Source organism: Vulpes lagopus, chromosome X (assembly GCF_018345385.1).
Source record: "Vulpes lagopus strain Blue_001 chromosome X, ASM1834538v1, whole genome shotgun sequence".
Lineage (NCBI taxonomy): Eukaryota > Metazoa > Chordata > Mammalia > Carnivora > Canidae > Vulpes > Vulpes lagopus.
Genome location: NC_054848.1, coordinates 108,030,065 through 108,046,144, shown reverse-complemented (window position 1 = coordinate 108,046,144; position 16,080 = coordinate 108,030,065). Strand labels below are relative to the sequence as shown.

At 39.7% G+C, this 16,080-nt stretch overlaps 1 long non-coding RNA gene across 1 annotated transcript; it reads right to left on the bottom strand.

Annotated features, from left to right (window-relative positions):
* Window positions 1-1,304: 1,304 nt before the first annotated feature.
* LOC121482276 lies at window positions 1,305-14,859 on the bottom strand. Its single transcript, XR_005985586.1, has 3 exons — window positions 14,558-14,859; window positions 1,839-1,998; window positions 1,305-1,378 (listed from the first exon to the last, which is right to left on the bottom strand). It is a non-coding gene; the product is annotated as an uncharacterized LOC121482276 (long non-coding RNA).
* Between the last annotated feature and the right edge of the window lie 1,221 nt (window positions 14,860-16,080).

Genomic DNA, 16,080 nt, shown 5'->3' with positions numbered 1-16,080 from the left:
CCTATCTGAAAAAGTGGCAAAAAGTGAGATTCAAACTCTAGTCTTTCGATCCCGAAGTTCAGTATACTACTCTTTAGATGCCAAGGCACCTGTTTGCCTTCATTTTGGCAACATGACTAGTGGACAGACTACAGGAAGTCACCGACTTAAGTGTTTTAATTTCTCCATGCTGAACTTCCAGCTTCTGAGGCTTCTCTCTCCAGCCTCACCTCCAGCTCTCCATTGACTAGACTGACCAGGGGGTCTGGCACCATGCAGACATAGTCTATGTGTCATATGTGCAGGGGAACTCCATCCCCAACTCCCAAATGCAATAAACGTGACTTTTAACCTTACGGAAATCCAAAACACATGGCAGCCATAAAAATGGTATTGGAGAAATTAACAACAGGTTATCAGAGAGACAAGAATTTCTAGTAGTATTATATAGATGAGTCACAACGAGCCTCTGTCAAAAGACCTGGAGGATATTATAATGATAGAGATGACAAAGAAAACATAGGAGCAAGATAAATAGCTACCTGGCAAGCAAGGCAGAGACACTCAAAAGTCTCTCTAAAAAGTCATCAAACCATTCTATTCACTGGCTACCACATGCTGTCATATATTTTTAGTAATATATGTGTGAAAATGCTTCTGCATACATCATTGTCTTTGTCCATCAATCAGCTAATTCCTTATGGATAAGAAAACCAGTAGATGACACAGCCTTTTGGCACTCAAGCCAGTGATCTGTTTAGCTTCTGAGAAGAAGACCCTAATCTAGGTCCTGAGGACCTGATTAGGAGTTGAATTATGCAAGAGCCTTCTACTCAACATCCCTTAATACAGTGGTTCTCAAACTTGGGAGTCCATCATAATCACCTAGAGGGCTTATCAAACCAAAGGCTTCTGGACCCCACCTTCAGAGTTTCTGGCTCAGTAGGGCTGGCAGAACTGGCATTTCTAACAAGTTCCTGGGTGCTATGGACACCACTCGTCCAGGCCACCCACACACAGTGAATAAACACTGAACAGCCACCCAAGCAATTATCTGAAAACATTTATTCTGTCCCTATCACTCTTTTTGGGTACCTCCAGTGGCTCCCAGCTGCTGAGATTCAGATTCTGGTTTCTGGTACTGCCAGCTCCAGCCACCCATTCTCAGCAACCTCATCTCTGTACTCACAAACACAGACCCTCCTGTGCAGGCGGGAAAGTATCCTTGCTGGTCCCTCAACTCAGCATTTTCACTGCTGACTTCAATCCTTGCTTCATGCTGTTCCTCTCAAAGAAAATGCCTTCATCTTTCTTTTGCTTACCAGCAACAACAGCCTCTGGCTCTCACTCCATTTCCTCTAACTGGCTTTTTGGCTGTTCCAGCTGCATTATGTTCCTCCTTTAAAAAAAAAAAAAGCCAATAGCAATTCTAAATTTGCCCTCCTCAGTTTAGCAAGCAGGAAGTTGACCAGTTTCACCTTTGTCCCCTCTAAGTATCTAAACTCTGTTCCGTCAAGAGACCCATGTCCTAAGCAGTGTTTCACTACTGTCTCCTTCCAGGACCCACAGCAGGGCTAGACAAATAACATATACTCAGTACAGTAGTCCCCACTTATCCATGGGGAGCTCATTTTCACACTCCCAGCGGATGATGCCTGAAACTGCAGATAGTACTAAACCCTACATAGACTATGTTTTTCCTGAACGCACATACCTATGATAAAGTTTAATTTACAAATTAAACCCAATAAGATATCAATAATAATAAAATATAAAAATAAAATATATAACAATAGGCTGTCATAAAAGTTATGTAATGTGGTCTCCCCTTCTCCAAATATCGTATTGTATGGACTCACCCTTTTTGTGATGACGTGAGCCGATAAACTGCCTACATGATGAAATAGAGTGAGGTGAATGACAAAGGCATCATGACACAACATTAAGCTACTATTGACCTGCCAGTGCATCAGGGCTCCCGATCATCTGCTTCTGGATGGCAGTTGGCAGTAGGGGTAACTGAAAACATGGAAAGTGAAACCACAGATGAGGGGGGACTCCTGGAGATACATGTCTTTTAAACATTTAGCTTTATTAATTCAGAATGCATACTATATATATTTTTAAAACTGGTGAAGCTTGGCACAATAATAAATGGTATATTTTGGCTAATTAAGCTTGTTGTATTTTCAAGTTTTTGTTTATTTTTTTTTACAGGCCTTTTACATTCGGAGAATTTTTAGAGCACAGTTACATTTGTAAAATCAGGTTGAGAACAGACATGACAACACAAGTACAATCTACGCATTTGCGGATCTCTGCTGGATATTTCCCAATATGCTCACACATGGAGCACAGACCTAATTTACAGAACTCAACTTAACCCTCTGGTAAAGCAGATGCATCATAGGTGTTTTTGACCCAGATCAGCACTGAACACTGATCTAGACATATGCTAATTAAGATTTCACTAATGACGAAAATACCCTGCCTTTGAGGGATGTCTTGGTGAAACTAGAGGGAGATTAAAAAGACAATTACATTTCTTAAATCAACCCCCTTGTTCTCTATGAAATACTTTGAGACTGATTTAGTTTAATTCCACCTTCTCAAAAAAATCTCACTTGGGGGAAAATGGGAATATAAAAGGAATGATCTCCCAAAGCAAATTTAAGCTATTCTAACAGGGACACTGCATGTAGAAAGCAAGTAATGTCTTAAATTATACTGTCTGGGCTCCCCCTACCTCACCCCATAGAATCTGAGTTGAAAGGGAGGGAAATCAGACAAATGAAAAGAAAGGAAAACAGAACAAAAATTGTATTTATACACAAAAACTAGTCTGAATTTTAAAGGATTTTACTCCATTACTAAACATATTACTAACCTGGGTTTGATTTTAGTCAAACATCTGGCACTTTTACTATCCATTGTTGTCTTCACTCCAGTCTCATATAACCACACATAGTTTCTAATCCATGTGAGGGAGTAATCACCTGGCAGCTAGACATCATTCCAATGACAGTGCCAATGTTCCTCAACCCAGTGGCACTGGTTAGAACTGGCAACAGACTTTTACTTTGTTTTGGATTCCCTTCTCTCCAAGGAGGCTCTCCAACTCCAAATACTTTGCTAGACAAGTGACTGCTTAAATGAGTGCAAAGTAACAGGCTTGTTGGTCTCTATGGCAGGCCATACATAATCACCATAGAAATATATAATTACACCTGTCAACCTCATCTTGTGTAATTGATTCAATGACTAACAATGTCAGTGGCAGGCTAAGCTTTGAGGTCTCGCTGTGAGAAAATACTCATACATGGCTAAACATCTTGGTGTCTTAATTGCTTGTCATACTGCCAAGGCTCCTGTGTTGTATCTATCTCCACAGCAACAGACTAGAATAGATAAAGCACATTTAATAGCCGAAAAGTGAGCCGATCACCTTGTTTTTGTTTTGTAGGCCCTTTAAAAAAAATCATGGAGTTGTCAAAAATAATCTGGTCATGAAGCCAGATTTGAAATGGAAGTCTAAAATATCATTCTGTGCACTGAAAAACTAGATGTGCACTTCATGCTTTTCAAAAAGGAATCCTCTAATTATGATTATGAGGAGAGAGGAGCAGTCCGTGTTTGAACATGTACAAAGGCACGATGTGACATGAAGTTTTCATTACACTCATTGCCTTTTCAGGAGTTGCTGGAACACATTAAAATCCCTCAGCCACAAAGCAAGAAAGCCCTAGAAGCTCCTGGCCATTGGCAGTTTTTTTCCTGAAAGGGTGGTTTGGTGGTCTACATCATGGTTAAACAGAGGCCACCAAAACTGGAGACAAGCACACCAACCATAGCGTAATGAAAATGAAGAATCATGGCTACTGTTATAACAAAATTCAGTAAGTTATCTTTGAAGTTTAACAAATTATTCTCTGGAGCTGGTGCTCAGAAAGTACAGTGACTAGCTAAAAAATGTCAAGAAGCCTATAGATGACCATATTTTCCCCAAGATTAAATAACTTTCAATAGACATGACAGATATAAGATCACTCTCACATCCCATTTCTATTGATCTCTTATTTCTATTTGACAAATTTAACAAGCTATCTTTAATACCAACCATACTCAGACAACTGCTTTGCAAGGCTACCCAATCCCATTCATTTGTTCAGAGTCAGTCATTCAACATAGTTTTGAGGACTTACAATGTGTCAAGCAATGTGCAAGGTGTTGGGATGCAACAAAATAGAATGCGTCTTATGGGAGCACATAAGAGTGGCATTGACCTAGACTCAGATGATCAGAAAATTGTTCCTGAAGGGGATGACACCTAAGTTGAGTCTTTTAGGGAGAGTAGAACATTAACCTGGTTCTGGACACTGGGAAGCAGAGAACAGCCACTATAAAAACTTACAGAGGTGAGGAACAAAACAGCTAGAGCACAAAATGGCATAACAAGAGATTTGGCTTGAAAGGGAAGAAGAAAGCAGATCATGGAGAGAATTAATATCATAATAAGGATTTTAGACCCTGGTCCTGAAAGCAATGGAGAACCAGTTTTTTAAGTGTGTGTTTGGGAGAGAGGAGGATGGGTGTACATGTTAAGATTATTACCTGTCTGAACTGTTAAGAATAGAAAAATGCTTCCAGAAGGTTAAGATCACCCCCCCCCAATTGCATTCTCCCTGACCAGAGATAGTTTCTTTGATATTTTGCTTTTCCACTTCTCTTTGTCCAGTGACTTTGCTAGTCGCTTTTCTCCTGTCAAATCAGTGGATACTTTCCTTTTCCCACTGTCACCAACCCTATATAGGCTATTCCAAATTACCTTCTTAATTTGTTTCTCTGCTCCCTCTTATCCATATTGCACTCTTAGAGAAAATTGTTCTTAGTTCCACCTTCAGTGGTACAATGTACATCTGATGTGTCTAGTTGCATAGCAACCATGCCCCCATTGTTAGTAACAGCATCATGATTTTCCTTTGGAAAACAACTCCTCCCCCAGTGGATGCTGTCCTACCTTTCTCTGGCCAAAGGCCAGTTATGTAACCTAGGCCAAGCCAATCAGACTTTCCATGGAATGTGACTCTTGACCCAAAGGATTGAGAGTACTGGGATCTAGTTCATCCTAAGAGCAGAATGCTGAACAGTCTGTATTTTAGTTCTTGGACAGTCTTGGAGCTGTCACAGTTTTTGTCTTTGCCAAGGCCTGGTTGTTGTGCATTCCCTTCAGGTCTGGAAGTTATGATATACTCTTCTAATGTATGTGTGTATATGTGCATATGTGCATGTATGTATGTGTTTGTGTGTGTGTTTATATAGCTCAAGTTAGCCACAATCTACTTCTGTTGCTTGCAGTGAAGAGTGCTATCTTCCTACTGGCATTAAAGGTCCTTGCCCAACCTATCCAAACATATAAGCTATCATTGAATAACCTAAATCCTCTACTACAAGCCAGTAAGTCTCTGCTCCTGATACCACACCTCTTTTTATATCCCCAACTCCATACTTGTGCTTTTTCCCCTCCTAGTCTGTCCTTACTCCATTATACTTGACACGGATGGAGGGCATGTTATATGAGGGGCACCGTATTAAGGATGGGAAGAGATGAAGGAAACGTAGGTCCAACCTTAAAGAACTGTCCCTTCTTCCTTGACAACCTATCTGAAGATTCTCCAGTAACTTCAAGAACATTGCTTTATAGGTCCTAAGGACTTTGTCCTAATGGTCTCCCCCATTAGTGTCTCACACAGGTGAGAATTAAGATAGATATTGAATACCGTGCTCTAGTGGTGTCTTTTCTCCCCAGCAAGGTTATAGGCTCTTCTGGAAGAAGACATCTCTTGTAATACCTTTAATCCTCCCTACCAACCCCACCCAGCAACATGAGATTTTTGTGCAGTAGCATTATTGAATTAAACAATTTTTAAGATGCTGAGGAAAAAATATAGAAAATAAATTTCCTTCTAATTTATGCCCACCCTTGGACTGCTTATTTGTTAGGTAGGTAGTATACAACAGGCATGGGTTTTGGAGTCAGACAGAAGTGAGTTTCAATTCTGGTTCTGTTACTTATGAGCTGCATGTCTATACCACTAAGCCTCAGTTACCTTATCTGTATATTGGATGACATGATGTATATTAATGTGCTAAGAACAGTGTCTGGTACATAGAAAACATTTACTAAATGCGAGTTCTTTCCAATAAAGGACGACTGTTTTCTTAACCAATGCCCAAAACGTAATCTTATTTTCTTTAAATGGCCAAATTCTGAATCTGTGGCAGAAGAGGCTATATTGGGTTTCCCTCAAAAATAGAGTAAGATGTATTCTGTAGCCAAACCTAGACTATTTCTAAACTACTTCCATCTCCAAAAGTCATTGATTCAATTTCACAGAGATAGGTCTTTACATATATGCATACCAAGACTGTTTCTCTTTGAATCTTCCCTAAAGATAAGTTTCCAAAGTCTGGTTATCCTACAGAGCCTAGGTTTGAACCTCAACTTCATCTGTTACTGGATGGTAAAGCTGGAAAAGACTTTTCTGAGCCAAAGCTTGTTCTCATCTATAAAAATAGAAAGGATAGCACTTAGCTTACGAGATTATTGTGAAGATTTGCTAAATATTGTATAAGTAAAGTGTAGAGTGCCATGCTTGCCCACTAGTAAGTATGCAATAAAATGGAGCCCAAAAGCATATCTCATAAGAGAAAAAGCTTTATTAATTGGGCATCATCAAAATTTTAAAAGCTTGCTCTGCAAATGACCCTGTTGACAAAGGATGAAAGATAAACTACCACCTGGGAGAGAATATTTTCAAACAACATATCTGCACAAGGGACTAGTATTTAGGATACATAAGGAACTCTCAATAGTCCATTAAAAAATCAAAATAGAAAATAGACAAAACACGCAAACATTTCACCAAAGCTGATATACAGGTGACAAATAAGCATTTAAAAAGATGTTCAACAGCATTAGCCATTAAGGAAATGCAAATTCAGATCACAATGAGATATCACAATACATCTATCAGAATGACTGAAATATAATACATTGACAACAACTAATGTTGGTGAGAATACAGAGAAACTAAATCACTCATCCATTGTTGGTAGGAATGTAAAATAATAAAACCACTCTGGAAGAATTCTGGCAGTTTCTTATAAAATAGAACATGTGAGGAGCACCTGGGTGGCTCAGTCAGATAAGCATCTGACTCTTGATTTCAATTCAGGTGATGATCTCAGGGTAGTGAGATCAAACTCCAAGTCGGGCTCCATGCTGGGCAGGGAGCCTGCTTAAGATTCTCTCCCCCACACTCTCTCCCTCTGCCCCTCCCATGACTCTAAAAATGAAATAAAATGAAAGTGAACATGTGTTATGGGCCATCATATTACCTAAAAATTATATTTTTGGGAATTCCCATGAGAAATAAAAACTAGATCCACACAAAAATCTATACACAATTGTTCCTAGCAGCCTCATTCTAGAAACAGCCTGGATGTTCTCAAAATGGTGAATGGTTAAACAATTTCATACCATGAAATATAACTACATAAGGTGCTAAGAGTAGTCAAATTCATAAAGACAGAAAGAGGGGAGGAGGAAATGGAAAGTTGTTGAATGAGCATAAAATTTCAGGTTAGCAAGATGAAAAGAGTTCTGGAGATGTACCCCAGCACACTGTGAACATAATTTAACACAACTGAACTGTACACTTAAAAATGGTTATGATGGGGACGCCTGGGTGGCTCAGTGGTTTGGGGCAAATCTTCGGCCCAGGGCATGATCCTGGGGTCCCAGGACGGAGTCCCACATCAGGCTCCCTGCATGGAGCTTGCTTCTCCCTCCGCTTGTGTCTCTGCCTGTCTCTCTCTCTCTCTCTCTCTCTCTCTCTCTCTCTCTGTATCTCTTATGAATAAATAAATAAAAACTTTTTTTAAAAAATGGTTATGATGGTAAATTTTATGTTATGTGTATTTTTACCACAATGAAAAATTTTAAAAAAGGAAAAAAATATGAAACGATGGTTTTCAAGACACCAAACCTCAGGCACCAAAGAACAGTAATCCCTGAGAAACAGGAAACAAACAACGTGAGCCCTGCCATAACTCACTACCTGGATAAAATCTGCAGTCCTGGGAGCAAGGAGGGGAAAGAATATCATTGCTACTGCCCAATAGTGACAGGGTTGGACCACATATCACTAGCCTGGGAAAAGATCCCAATTCAAATTTCAAAAGTTTAGTTTCTATTTAATGTGTACAGCTCTCATACTGTCATAAAGTCAAAAGATCATTAGTCAAACCATCATAAGTTGGGGACTATCTGCATAAACTTCCATGTTTTTTAGTATATCTGCAGAGTTATGCATTACCATATGCATCACCATACATTGCTTTTAGAATATTTTCAACATCTCAAACAGAAATCCTGCACTCCTTAGCCAGCACCCCTGTCCTATCTCCCCCACCCCATTTCCCATCAGACCAAGGCAACCATTTGTCTACTCTCTGTCTCTATGTTTGCGTATTCTGGATCGTTCATATAATATGTGGTCCATCGTGACTGGCTTTTTTTACTTACCATGTTTTCAAGATTCATCCATATTATAGCATGCATCAGTATTTCATTTCTTGTTACTGCCAAATAATATTCCATTGTATTGATACAGCACATTTTATGTACCCATTCATCAGTTGCCTGTTAATTTTTGTTTGGATGCTGAACATTGTGAATTTTAACTTTTAACAAATATTTTTGTTTTCTCATAAACATTTTTGAGTTTTTATCTGAGATGTATTTAGACTGGTTGGAAATAATTTATCCTTTAAGATCATGCTCTTAATACTTATTAGGCAGTACCAGAGCAGTGTTTAATCTAAGGCTAATTTTGCATGACTACTGAGGTATAATCCTTGAGTACTCCACCAAATGTCCCATGAATTATGAAGTTTTTCAGTCTGGCAGGTGGAAATAGTATTTGAGCCCTAGGTGAGACTAGACACTCCCCCTATCCACCCAACCTCCCTACTTCCTATGTTACTGCCTGGAAATTCTCTTCAGGTAGTAAGCTGGGGCAATTGTAGGGCTCACTTTATTTGTTTCCTAGGACACAGGGATCAGTGTCCTTCATTGTCTGTTATACAGTGTCTTGAAAACCATTGATTGTTTCATATATTTTGTCTGGTTTTAAAGTCGTTTCAGGCCAGAGGGTAAATCCAATCCCTTTTATCCCATCTTGAAGAGAGGCTGAAGAGTTCCTTCAATATCGTGTTTTACCCTAAAATATGTTTGAGTTTTATGAAGTGAAATGACTAATTTCCCAATATTATTTCTTCTCTAGCCAGGCAAAGAGAAAGAAATTTCTCTGAATAAGCTTGTTGTGGCACTTAAACGTTTGCAAATATATGCATGTATGTGTGTGTATTATATGTACATATATAAATATGTAATCTCATTTGATATTCGCATCATCCTTCTAAAATAGTTGGCATATTATAGAGAAATAAATTGAAGCTCTGGGAGTTTAAGTGACTTTTCCTAAGTCATATGGCCACTACACAGAGGAATACTCAAATTTTACATGACCAGATTCCATTCTTTCCATCATTGTACCATGTGAACTGTCAACTTCTAAAGAAATGAATTCAAATCCAACCTCTTTTCCTTTCACCCACCATTATCCCACTCCCCTCCAAAGAAGAGCAATAATGATATGATTGATCAGATTCCTGGGCAATGATTGGGTCTGTTCTTCTACTGTATAATATCTTATGAAGATGAATAAACATAAACCCAGCTGAGACACTAACTGCTTGATCCAGTATAATGTCTCTCTGAGGAAGTTCCAACAAGTTTTGGACATCTGTACGAGGAGTAATGACCACAAGAGATGGGATCAAACTAAAAACCCAGGTAAAAGAAGATACAGGAATGGATTGGTCACTGAGCTTGGCCAGAGAATCACAGGCTAAGCAAAGTCATAGGTTTGAAAGCTGCTAGTCAATTCAGAGTTATGATGAATTCAGATAGTGAAGGCAAGAATAAGGCTGTAAGTCACATCTGAGTAGAAAAGCCACAGTCAGGACAAAGAATAAAGGTCAGGACAGGGGGATCCCCGGGTGGCTCAGCGGTTTAGCGCTTGCCTTTGGCCCAGGGTGTGATCCTGGAGTCCTGGGATTGAGTCCCACATCAGGCTCCCTGCATGGAGCCTGCCTCTCTCTGTGTGTGTGTGTTTTTCATGCATAAATAAATAAATAACATCAAAAAAAAAAAAAGGTCAGGACAAAGCAAGGGGCAAAATCCAGGTATATACATAAGAACCAGCAAAATGAAGACTCTCAAAGGTAGAGAAGGATTGGAAATCTGAAATCCAGGGAATCTAGAACCAAAAGATCTGTAGAAACTGAAGGAGAAAATTAATAGGGGACAGAAACAAAACACCAATAACAAGGAAGGACCTCAAGCTAAGTCAGTTTTGCCATCCCCAGTCCTTGACTATGATATAGGCTCCTATTAGAGAGTGTTATTTTAACATTGGGATACTTATTAAGAAAGTATACAGTCAGAATACCCAGTGAACTGCATAAACTCTAGCCTAGCCACTCTTTCTCTCCATAAGATCCCTGAGAGATATCCAGATGCAAGCCAAAAAAAGAAAAACAAAGTAATGACTCATTACTACCTGGGATTTGAGCTCTAAATCCCAGTGCAAATATCAAGTGTGTGGCTGGAGTACATTTAGGAATTTATTTTCTTTTTCCTGGGCTACAGTTCTAAGTGGCCCTCTTCCCTAAATGCAAACTCACATTTCAGAAATTTACCATCCAAATGAGACATTAAGCCATTCCTATATCTTCTTCTACCCTGTATTCCAAAACCTATTGGAAATTCTTCAGAGACAGGTTATTCTTGATCAAGTAGTTAGCTCGGTTAGAGCAGATCATTGAGTCTAAGGTCAGACAGACATTCAATCTTCATTTGAACCACCTGGCTCTATACCCATTGATCACAAGAAGAGCAAAGAAAGAATATGTGGGTTACATAGTAGAAACCTACCCTGATTTTGAGAGCACACCTCTAAGAATATACCTGAGTGACTTTAGGTTGGCAATATCATCTCTGTCTAGGAAGGACACTATGATAGTTCTTTACATATATAATACCTGCAAATGAGTTTGAATCCTGTCTGTAGAATGCATATGTTGAAACCACCCTTGAAATCCCAACATGAACAGTTTGTATGTGAGGAACTCCAATTTAGGGAAAGTACCTCTGGGATCTGAGAAAGAGACTTGAATTCTCTAAACCAGATTGCTCAAAGTATTGGAACATGCTGTCTTTTCAATATTAAAGAAGCAAAACTTTGATCATGGTTGTTTTCATTTTGAATGATTATTTCTATTACACCATCCCTCCAAGGAATGGTACCAAAGGGCTTCCTGAATTTTCTAAAATCTATTTCTAGATATCATCAATGAAATGAATAGATACTCAGATTTTATAATTAGCTGGAATAGGACCAATGTTGCCTTTAATGATATTTCTGGAATAGGAAAGCAAATGATTTTATAACAATGGAATGGTATATATTCTGGCTTAGAATGTAGTACATATTAATTCAGAAAACAGAATGCTTTTTTCCCCACAGTGTCATTAAGTGAGCCCTGTGGGAAGAGACAATACTGATTTATGGCAAGCAGAAACATTAGGAAAGTATTTTTTCAAGGGTACCATGTATTTGAATTGTCCAGTTACCAGTTAAATCACAAATAAAATCTTGCTTTGTAATTCTGACATTGTGAATAAAAGTATTACTGCTGGCATAACAGCCAATAATGTGTGTTGCACAACTGATTTTATTTTTTAATGTTTCTTTTTTAAAAAGATCTTATCTATTTATTCATGAGAGACACAGAGAGAGAGAGGCAGAGACATAGGCAGAGGGAGAAGCAGGCTTCATGCAGGGAGCCTGAGATGGGACTTGATCCCAGGACTCCAGGATCACACCCTCAGCTGAAGGCAGACGCTTAACTACTGAGCTACCCAGGCACCCCACAACTGATTTTAAAAACAGATTAGTATTTCATCTAGTTCTTTGATGAAAGGTTAGTACACATTACTTATTTTCTCTATGTAGGGTCTCAGCGTATTCAGTCAGTCTGCAAATTTTATCAATCAGTGTTGACGTCAGAGTGCCTAAGGTTCTCCCTTGGCTAAAAAGAGATAACAGACAGACTTTTTGAAAAATTATGGGAAATACTTTCATAAGAGGAGCCAGATCTTTGGGTTTAATAGAGATCCTTCTGATAAGTCACTTAATCTGAGTCTCCATTTACTCATGTGAAATGATAAAATAGAGCTAATACTATAGTGCCAAGCTAGATGTGCTAATTAAGCTTACATTTGCCCCTCCAGATACTTTCATCCTGCTTCTTTACTCTGTGCCTAGGAAGCTAACTTGTATAGGCTACATCAATGGACTTCCTTGATTTCAGGGTTCGAGTTGGGTTCATTCAATGGAGGCACTGGCAAGAGGTCAGATACCATCAAGAGGATAAAGTCAGGGCTTTGATTCTCCCTCACTTCCTCTCTGCTAGCTTAGCCAGGGTTGGCTGCATCCTTTTGTCTAGAATGGGGGTCTTCTACCCAAGTCTGATGGGTCTCTCTAAGTAGTCATCTCTCCACTCTCTGGACTTGCTCCTTCAAGTCTAGGGGCCTAGGAGTGCTAATGGTGACCATCAAAGAGTATCCAACATCCTTTGTTGGTTTCCTTTGAACCTTGTGGCCACACCTGTATCAATAGTCCCACCATTAAACTCTCCTCAATTATTCCAATCTAGCACGCTATTTCCACTGACATCATGACTGATATCCTAGGCCACAAGTTGTCTGAGAAACTCAGAGTGAAAAATATAAGGCATATTCAAACATCAGGTCTTATTTTTTTTTAAATCAGGAATCAAATGCTGAATAGTATAACTGACCAGTGAAGAAGATCCAGGTAAATTGCCAGGGTTGAAAAGGGGGATAGGGAGCAAACAGGACAAATAGTCATGAGGTAGCCATTTGAATAAGACAGGCAGCAATAAAAATTCTCAAATGAGATAGAGGAGAGATGTGATAGGACCTATACCCAGGATAGAATCTAAAGATAGCCCTCCACCTTTATCCTCAGTTTCTGAGTGCCATTGTACTGCCATCATTAAGAGGACAGGGAAACATTCTGCCTCTAAAGCTCAGCCCTTGGATTTCACTTCTCCAGTAGTTTCCTTGCCCCACATGATAGAACATACCCACAGTCAGTTTATGGGCCTTCACTATTTTTCTTCCACTCCAGTGCAATCTAGGGTAAAACTGCTCCTCGGTCCATTTCAGATCATCTGCTTCACCATCCTTATACTCTGCAGCCCATCCTCTGGCCCTAAAGATTGCTTGTCTTTATTGCTCATTTATACTATTCCACCTCGAGGGTGTGCTAGTTTTAGTTTCCTCTGACACAAAAATGCTGAAAAGGGGGTACCTGCGTGGCTCAGTGGTTTATCATCTGCCTTTGGCTCAGGTCATGATCCTGGAGTCCCGGGGATGAATACTGCATCGGGCTCCATCAGGGAGCCTGCTTCTCTTTCTGCCTGTGTCTTTGCCTCTCTCTGTGTGTCTCTCATGAATAAATAAATAAAATCTTTTTTTAAATGCTTGAAAAGGCAGAGGTTTTGTTTATTCTGGGCTCATACACACCATTGCCTTCAAGTTGACACTGGTCTCCTTAAAGTTTTGTGAATTCCAAGTTACCAGTGTCCCCTGGACTATGCCTGTAGGAATTCCCTGAATTAGACCCTCCTCTGCCCAGTAACCAGAAGAATCTCTCTCTCGCCTCAGTCTTACAATTCAGTAAATCCCTAAGCAGCTTCAGGACCTAACTTAATTATTCTCTCCAGGCCCCCACTCCTTTGACAACTCTTCCCATCCTCCTAATCCTTTTGTACCACCCAAGGGTCACAAAAATCTCAAACTTCTGCAGGACAGTTGTCTCCCTTCAAATAATGTGAATATACAACAAAAACAACCCACAACTCAATTCTAAGTCAATTCCTCTGGTCCCAGACTACAGTAGCTACTGTCAGAACTACTCATAAATTTGAGGGAGAGTGGTTCTGCCAGAGAGAATGGAGGAAAAAAAGGTTTTTGTGGTAGAAGTTATGGCACAAAGAGAGCCAGGTAGTTTTTCCTTAAGCTGAAGCAGAAGCCATCCTACTCCATGGCTTCCAAAATAACCTTGAATGAAAAGCAAAAGAGAGAAACATGGTACTCTTCTAATCATAAGAATTGATTTAATGTTTATATTTTCTTTTCTTAAAATATTTTATTTATTTATTCATGAGAGACACAGAGAGAGGCAGAGATATAGGGGGAGAAACAGGATCCCTGTGGGAAACCTGATGCAGAACTCGACCCCAGGACGCCAGGATCATGACCTGAGCCAAAGGCAGATGTTCAACCGCTGATCCACCCAGGCATCCCTAATGTTATATTTTCATAAGAGTTTGAAAGTATGGATACAATAGTGCAATTTACCTTGTCGGTGGCATGTCCTCAGGGTTCTTCAGTGGATTTGCTTGAATTCCTCAGTAGTGATGAGAGTATGGCGTTGTGGTGAAGCACCAGACTCTGGATCAGGATACCTGCATTTGAAATCCCAGATCTGTCACTTAGGCAAGTAATTGAAATTCTCTGTGTCTTGATTTCCTCATCTGGGATAATAATTGTACTATGTACCTATCTCATAGGGCTGCTGTGAAGATGAAATGAGTTATGATTTAGAAAGAAGTTAGAATATGTCAAAGAGAAATAAAAACTGCAGGGCCAAAGCCTGGGTACAGAGTGAAAGTGTTTACTGTTAAGCAAAAAATCAATTTTGCGCAAAGGTCACATTTTGTGGATTTAGAATAGAGGGATGGCAAAGGGATAGGGATCTTAAAGCTAAAACTACACACTGTCTCAACCACATATTAGGAAAACAGTCTATTGCTGACTGGTTGTATGTATATTCACAATTTGTTAATATAGTTCTTTAGTGTTCTAGAACTAACTCCGACATGTGGGAGGGGGTAGGCTTCTCCCCACATCAACAAGCAATTCTCTGATACCAGCTGGGTGTCCTATAATTCAACTCCATTCTGACACTGTCTGCCCAGAGCTAACATCAGATTCCACAGATAAAGAACTGAGTCCTACAAGACTGCCCTGCTCCCTCAATTCAGAGGCCAGTCACAAGTCCAGGTTCTGGTCTGTACTTTTTTTTTTTAAAGATTTTATTTATTTATTCATGAGAGACAGAGAGAGAGAGAGAGAAGCAGAGACACAGGTAGAGGGAGAAGCAGTCTCCCTGCAGGAGCCCTATGTGGGACTCGATCCCACCCCGGGATCATGCCCTGAGCCAAAGACAGATGCTCAACACTGAGCCACCCAGGCATCCCAGCAATCTACTCTTTGGTGTAATATTTTGAAATGTGCATCCCGCTTTTTTTCTCCATAAATTGTTATTTTGAGATAATTTCAAACGTACAGGAAAGTTGGAAGAATAGTACAAACAGCCATCAACCTGAGGTTCCCCCAGTTATCAACCCCCAACCTGAGGTTCCCTCAGGGCTTTCCAAAAGTCACCCCATGATCATAACAAAAAACACCTTTATTGCTCTTAACACAGGAAATCCCAAGTGTTTCTAGAGCTCTGTGCCAGGAATAGGTCAAAGACCAAATATATATTTCTTATTTCTTATAAATTTCTTATAAATCACAATATCACAATTGTGTACATCAAAGTCCCTGCTGTGTCTCTGTGTTGTGTATGCAGTTGTGCCTGATGTGTATCTGAGATCCATGCTTCAAGATTTATGGCATTCACTTGTCCTTTCAGTAGAAGGGATGGATGTGCTGTTTTCAGCAGCCAGAGGGACACAAGAGAGCGCCTCAAACAATACCCAGCACTTCATAGTAGCTATCAGTATTACTCAGTGAAAGCTGTTGAACATGGCTATATTCTGCATGTGAAACTATTAGGTCATCTAGCAACGTTTCATATGAACATCAATGTAAGT